We start from the raw sequence: 7,492 nt of genomic DNA, 5'->3' as shown, positions 1-7,492 counted from the left end.
CTTGTGTAGTTTCTGAACATTCAAGGTGGAGGAGGGCAGTGTCTTGTCTTGTGTAGGTGTTGAACTTGGAGCAACATGTGCATTCTCTAGCGTGGAGTCACTACGGGGGAAGTAAAGGGAAGATTGGTAAAGATTTAACCTCTTCCTTCAACTTTCAGTAGTTTATCTGTGATCAAGGGCCCAGGCCATGTAGGTGGTGATATTTCTGGGCTGGTGTCCCAGGTTCTATAAGAAAGCAGGCTGAGAAAGCCATGGGGAGCAAGCCAGTAAGTAGCCTGCCTCCGTGGCCTCTGCACTAGCTCTTGAATCCAGGTTTCTGCCCTCATTGGGGTTGTTGTTTGTTTGGTTTTTTTTTTGTTTTGTTTTGTTTTTTGATGATGGTGATGAAGAACTGTTATATGGAACTATGGGAGAAATTCCTTCCCCCTGCAAGTTGCTTTTGGCCATAATGCTTCATAACAACAATAGTAATCCTAAGGAAGACATCCAGATGGCTTTTCTTGTGACATTGTTTTCTGTTACAGCCTGAGGTGCACAGACGGCAGACGCTAGGTGCAATGGCATAATTCTAACCCAGTCTCTCTCTCTCTTTCTCTTTCTCTCTCAGATGCACACACACAGAGGAGTGAGAGAGAGGGGGAAATGTATTTTTCTAGAAAGGAAGGAAGCCAGGTTTCAGCTTTATAAGACACTAAACATATAGCTTTGTATGTGTCCAAACTTCTGACTGACCACACCAGGAGCTAATAAAACTGTTTTAAGTTGTTGTGTTTGTAAGCAATTTGTTAAGAAGCCACAGAAAACGAACACATGAAGGAGACCTGACAAAAGACTCTCTGTTGCTAATTGCAAAGCTGTTACCATTTCTTCAAGTTTCAAAGAAAAAGCATCCATAAAATGACCCCCACAGCTCCCGTGGAGAATCCCCAGTTTTGTACTTCAGTGTGTTTAGCCCCTGCCAATGGCAGATGATGGGGCTATTACGCTTCTTTGCAGCACTTAGGATGTCTTCTCAGGCTGGCAGTTTTAGCCTGAGAGAGGGACAGATGGCAGGCTAGAGAGTTCTCTGGGTAGGCGTTCACTGCATGGTGGCAACAGGATAGGTGGAAGGGGGAGGTAGAGTTCCTCCCTTCCTTCCGGGCTCAGAAACCTTGATGAAGAGGCATGCGTTTAGAGAATCCCTAGCTCCGGGTTACATGGTTAAGTGGCCTTGGCACACTTAATCCAGGAGAGTGAGGAGCTGGAGGGAGCAGTAGCTGGGTGCTGCAGGTTCGTGTCAGTGGTAGACCTTGTGTCTGGTATGGGAGGGGAGGTAGCAGGCCACATTCCTTGTTTTGTTCCACTTATTCTTGTAGCATTTGTTGAGCTGCTTGTCTCTTCTCATTGAGTATTTGATTTACAGCAAGTTTTGTTTGATTAGGATCCATCCAATATTGGGATTTGCCTTATAGGAAAGCATTTCTTCTTTTTCGAAAGGCTGAAGCAGAGAGAAGAAACATGGACACTCCTGATGTCTATCCCCCTGGCTCCCTTCATGCTTACAGTACTTCTTTTTTCTAGAGACCACAGTTAGCCCTTGGGTGCCCAGATTTATAGTATCTGAATGTGAAAGCCAACAGGTAGGAGGATCAATCACAAATGGCAACATTGTCTTGTCATGCCTATTGGAATGGTTTGTGATGGGCTGGTCATGTCATCCATGCTGCAGTCCTGTGCTTGGTCAAAGGGAAAATAGAGAAAAGATGGGAAAATACACATCCAGTCTATAAGTCTTCAGTTACAAAATGATAGATCTGGCATCACGGTTAATCAGTGAGCTTCTTAGGACTTAGGCTGTTTCACAGCCCCAAGAAGCAGAGAAGAGTTAAGAAGTTTAATATCTCAGCTCTGGGTAGACCACTTAATTATTTGTTCCATTCAGCAGGGTTTTTCTGAGTTCCTGTTAAGTATCAGGGCCTGAGCTAAGTACAAGAGATGCTGATGGTGGTTTCTAGCACACATGATCCTCATCCTCCTGGCAGCTATGGTCTCATGTTCATACACAATCACACACATAAATGTCATATAGAAAAATATAGTGCCCTCCATGAGGGAAGTAGCACCATCGTGACCCCGATCAGGTAGCTGTGTTTCCGCATCCTCGGTGTTCTCTAGAGCCTGACGTGTGGGGGCTACTTGACTGTTTCCTCTTCTTACTTTGGTAAGATGGAAACAGTCATATATAGCACATCATTTCAGAGTTTATGTGGGGTTCTGTATCTTTGCTTTAGTTAGGGTTTCAGTTGCTGTCACAAAACACCATGCCCCTAAGCAAGTTGGGGAGGAAAGGTCTGATTTCGTTACACTTCTGCCTCACAGTCCGTCAGGAAGTTGTGCAAGAACTCGAGGCAGGAGCCCGTAGGCGAGACCTGACGCAGAGGCCATGGAAGAGTGCTGCTTGCCTCGTTCTCCATGTCTTGCTCAGCGTGCTTCCTTATAGCTCCAGGATCACCTCCCTGCCAGTGTGACACCACTCACCATGAGCTGGTTTCTTCCGCATCGATCATCAATGAAGAAAATGCGCCACAGGCTTTCCCATAGGCCAGTCTGGCAGGAGTATTTTCTCAATTGAGGGTTCCTCACTCCCCAAATGATTCCAGTTTGTTGACTGGATTCAAGTTGACTGATTCGAGTTGACATACACCATCATGATTCATTTCCTGCTTACAGTCTGGCTTCTCGTGAATATTCACTCAATCAATAAAGTCCATGTGTGCCGTGTTCTACATTCTATACATCTAGTTCTATACATCAGATTCAAATGGAATGTTTCCTTGTACTTGAGGAAGGATTTCATGTCTTTCCTAATTTCATCTTTAAAGGTGGTATTCTTCTGGTAAAAATGACATACAAGAGCAAAATATTAGATTTAATCTTTCCACTCTCTTACCCCCATCTCCTTTCTTTATTTTTTCTTCCATTCCACTTTTTTCAAGTTTAGATTCTTATCATGGATTCAGATAATGTTCACCCCCATGCATTTGCACATGAACAGAGATGTGCATCTAAACACAGTAGGGCCACAGGTGCCCTGCCATCTGTGCCTTTACATTCATATAAAGGATAAAACTGTTATTCACAGTTTTCCCTGTAGAGTCATGTTGGCTGTTTTCTGTTTCTTGAAACAGTCCTTATTGGTGTCCCTCCCTGCCATGCTGTAAATACGCCATCCACGGAAGGGATGGTCAGAACTTCAAAGCCAAACTGTGATAGACATCATTTTTCCATTCCCTGTTACCGGTTCTTCTACCTCTCTACCTGCTTCCCATGTGCCTATGGGCTTCCTCGCACTCCTGTGTACTTCTAATACCTCCCGGGACCTTTCTCTGATACAAATTGGAAAGATCTTAAGATTAAACATTAGCTGAATCAAAACTCAAATGCCAAATCCAGGTTTGATGTGAACAGTCTATTAATAAAGAAAATATGGAGAAATAGGTCTTTGCTTATAGTTATACAGCTACACTGTGAATCTGTTCTGTACTCTGGAAGTATTTTCTTCCAATGACAGTTCAGCTAAGGACATATTTCTTGGAATTACAGGTCATCTGTGATAGTTTTCCTGTTAATCAGGAAAAAGACAATCCAATTATTTGTGAAGATCTTAGCTAGCCTTGTTGTTCAGTTGCTGCTTAATTACTAAGTTAGGGGTTTGGTGCAAGATAGTACCATTGTAAAGCATGAGTAAAACCATGTAGCCTGTAGCAGGCACTGTCTCTAGTTTGATGACTTGGAATCCTTATTGTCTAAGTCTAGTGTCATTAATAATTTATGCAGCCTTCTGATGTGTTTTATGAAATATATACTCACTTCTGATTCTGAAACCAAAGACTGCTCATGTACTCAGGAACTCTGGAAAACCTTTACATTGACTTTTGTCTTGTCTTTTCTTGCTTTCTCTGCAGGGCCTGTGCGCAGGGTTTGGCCAGGTAGACATCCTTGCGGTTCTTCCCAGCTGCGTGGTGAGTGCCCACCCTGTATCCCAGAGGAAGAATTGTCCTGGTAGCGCACTTCAGGGTTTGAGATCTGTGAGACAAATCTTTTCATCCAGTCTCTCTTAAAAGTGGTGCACGGCTGTTTTCCCAGGCGTGGTAGAGAGGCAAGCAGAAGCCCCTGGGATTTGCTGGGTTTCATCTCACTAATACTGCAGCTGACTCAGCCAACAACCTTTCAGTCGCTGTGCTCTTGCTGCTTGTGACAGTGTTGGCTGGCCTTAGAAAGCGCTTGGTGTCACTGAGAGAAAAGCATTGTGATTTTAAGTCTGGTTCAGGTTTTGTTTAGAAGATTTTCACCGTCGTGAAAAATCCCGGCTCTGATCACTCACCTTTATTTTGAGGCAGCTGCCCCCAGGAGTGAGGCCAGTCAATTCCTTTAGTGCCCTCCTAATTTTACCTAAACCCTTCATGAAATGCGCAGACAACTAGAACTGTCCTTATATGGCTGGTTTGTTCTATTTGCAGACGGACACTTGTTGGTGCTTTAAGCTAGCGTCAGATCCCAGCCAAAGATAACTGCCTTCTTCCAGTCCCTCCATCAAATTACTGTTTTATGATTGCTGTTAGAACACCACACTGCCTGCCCTTTCTTCCTTTAAGAGCCAAGAAATCATTTTTCAGTGATTCCCGCGAACCAGCTCTTCATGATAGGTGCAGCAGGCTTTTAATATCAGTCTTCTTCAAGATACTGCACCCCATACCAGATGCGTCATCTCCTGGCACTGAACCTGGCTAGTTTTCTTCCGATCTCTCTGTGAAGGGAAGGAAGAATTGCATAACCCAACCCGTCTCCAAATGACCAGCTTTTAATGATATAAGAATATCAAGAAAGTAGATTTATTATTGAATGTTCCCCCCTATTTTTAGTCCAGTGCACTCTATTTTATAACCCCGAAGGGTGACTCATAAGCTTCTTAGTGGGCACACTCTGGTTAAGGATGCTGAGTAACGTTAGGGACTTTGATTCAGTGTGGATTCATCGTTTACTTTCTACTCTGTTTTCGTGATAGCTTTCTGGACTGCCTACTTTTCGAATACTTTAGTTCCACTATCCTTAGATGGCTCTTTTTTGTTGTTGTTAATTTTATTATATCTCGTGTTGATGAAAACATCTGTGTATAATGAATAAGAATACTGGCTAAAGAATCACAACAACACCAGAATCTAGGAGTGGTTTGTTACATGTTCTGACTTCGAGGAGGATGACTTTGTGCCACGTCCTATAAGCCCTGGCATTTGGTGGCTCTAGGTCTTAGGTCAACAGACGTTGTGTGGGGCTCCTTCCTTCCCCATCTCCATGACCCCCTGGTTGTTGGCTGTTATCTTGTGTTATTCTTCCCTCATGGTCAGACGGGAGTTCTTTTATACCCCCACTCCCTCCCAGGAGCTCCTTAAAAAAGCATTTTGTGTATTTAAGCACCATTCAGCAGTTAGATCCTATTCATTATGATACCTTAAAAAATATCAAATGAAACCTATTTTTTTTGTACAAGATAAAGTAGAAAGCACCTGGATGTGGAATCTGAGCATGGCTGGTTGTGTTTGGATGTTAGTTTAGGTTCTATAATTCCAACAGCGAGTTATTTCAGAGTGCACACTAGTCCAAATGTTCATGAGTTTCTTATGTCCAAAGTGTGCATTCAGAGTTTTTTTAGTTCGGGTGGTGGTGTGTTTTAAATTTTACTTATTTATGTCACATAGAACTTAGCTTACTACTAGTGTAGTGAATAAACTTTAAAAAAATAAAAATCTCTATATTTTGGGCTAGTGAGATTGCCTCGTGGCTAAGAACACTGACTCCTCTTCCAGAGGGTCCTGGGTTCAATTCCCAGCACCTCCAGTGCAACTCTCAATCTGTCTGTAACTGCAGTTCCAGTGGGAACTAAAGCCCTCTGCTGGCCATGTAGGCCATGTAGAAGCAGTTCACAGACATAAATGCAGACAAAAAAAAAAAAAAAAAAAAAAAAACTGCATACACATACAAAAAATTATACAGTAAACACAATGGCCATTACTAGGTAATTTGTCCTCCTTTTTATACCGTTAAAACATCGAGTGTGGGGGTTGGGGGTTTAGCTCAGTGGTAGAGCCCTTGCCTAGTAGGCACAAGGCCCTGGGTTTGGTCCTTAGTTCTGAAAAATCATGTATAATCAAGCCAAATATTATTTTTTAGGTTTGGAAAAAGAAAATCAACTGGTAAACTTTTTCCTGTGGAATTTTAGTTAAGAAAACTACTGAAATATGGCTCTTGAGAAAACTAATGTGTGGGGGACATTGTTTCTTTCTGAATTATTTTAAATTATTTTCATTAATATTAATTAGAACTTTTAACAGTGTAATGTGTGTAGCTCACTGGAGTCTCTGTGTCCCCCTCTTTCCTATTCCTTCTCTTCTCCCTCCTTTTTCCTTATTGAAAATTTCTATACCACCTGACTGTTCACAACTGGTAACTCTCATATCCCACCTCAGCTACTGCCATCTTTGTTGTTGTTGTTTTCCTGATCAATTTTTTCTTTGTATTGGTTCTTTGTGAATTTCACATCTCCCCCCTCCTCATTCCCACTTTTACAACCCCCCAACAGAGAAAAAAATCTTGTTGTGGAAGCTGTAATGTGTCACAGTGTGCCCCCCTTTTGTCTGCACTTTTTTGCTCGCACATGTTCATGCAGTGACTCACTGGTCTGTTATGAAGCCTCTGGCTTCTGCTACTCTATCCCTGGGACTCCTCTAGGACATTCTGCATCTTTGAATCTGTAGGACCAGCTCCTTCTTGCACTCCAGCAGTTCATCTATGGAGAAGATGTTGGGTGGAGACATTTCAAAGCCCTGATCTGAGCCTAAAAGGTATCTCAGCTGGTCATCCTGCAAGCTCTCCCACTCTCATGCCCTGAGGGCCAGCTCCCCAGCAACCCCCACATCCAGGGGCTGCTGTAACATGCCCACGTGAGGGGCAGGCCCTGCTCTCCCAAGCTCAACACATTGAGGCAGCTCACTAGCAACTCCCACAGTATATGGGGCCTTCCCTCTGGAGTACTGCAGCTGACTAGGAGCTCTGTTCTCACACATATCCCCAGCCAGCACTCTAGTGATGTTCAGGGGAGGGCTTGGCCAGTTCTGCACAGCCCTCAGACTCCTGATCTATATTTTAATCTATATGTAGATTAAATGCAATGTTCTTTGGGAGCAAAATACTGCTTGCTTATTAGAAGGTAGAGCTGAATTTATTTCAAACTCTTGCTTATTGAAGATGCTTAATGGGACAGCAAGAATATTCATGGAAGGCTATGGTTTTGTATTTTCAGAGCATATTATTCATGGCAGGATTCTTAAACTGATGCTGGGTATGTTGGCACATGAACATGGGTTTCTATGACAGGAGGAGGGTGCTATGGCAAGAGTTCAAGGCCAGCCTGGGCCATATTGCAGGATCCCACATTAAAACAAATCACAGCAACAGT

The 7,492-nt window shown here is 43.1% G+C and overlaps 1 protein-coding gene across 12 annotated transcripts in view; it reads left to right on the top strand.

Annotated features, from left to right (window-relative positions):
* The window catches only part of LOC129674066 (1-phosphatidylinositol 4,5-bisphosphate phosphodiesterase beta-4), a 382,363-nt gene that overhangs the window by 150,966 nt on the left and 223,905 nt on the right, over window positions 1–7,492 (top strand). For 11 of the 12 annotated variants that reach the window (XM_055604042.1, XM_055604786.1, XM_055604452.1 and 8 more), the window contains one exon: window positions 3,945–4,001. The exons of the other annotated variant lie outside the window; for it this stretch is intronic. The gene's annotated coding sequence lies outside the window, so the exon portion shown is untranslated. The remainder of the gene's footprint in view (window positions 1–3,944; window positions 4,002–7,492) is intronic. 12 annotated transcript variants of the gene reach the window in all.

This window comes from Psammomys obesus, unplaced genomic scaffold (genome assembly GCF_907164565.1).
Source record: "Psammomys obesus unplaced genomic scaffold, mPsaObe1.curated_primary_1811, whole genome shotgun sequence".
Lineage (NCBI taxonomy): Eukaryota > Metazoa > Chordata > Mammalia > Rodentia > Muridae > Psammomys > Psammomys obesus.
The sequence above is the reverse complement of the archived record's forward strand: the minus strand, read 5'-3'. Positions and strand labels throughout refer to the sequence as shown.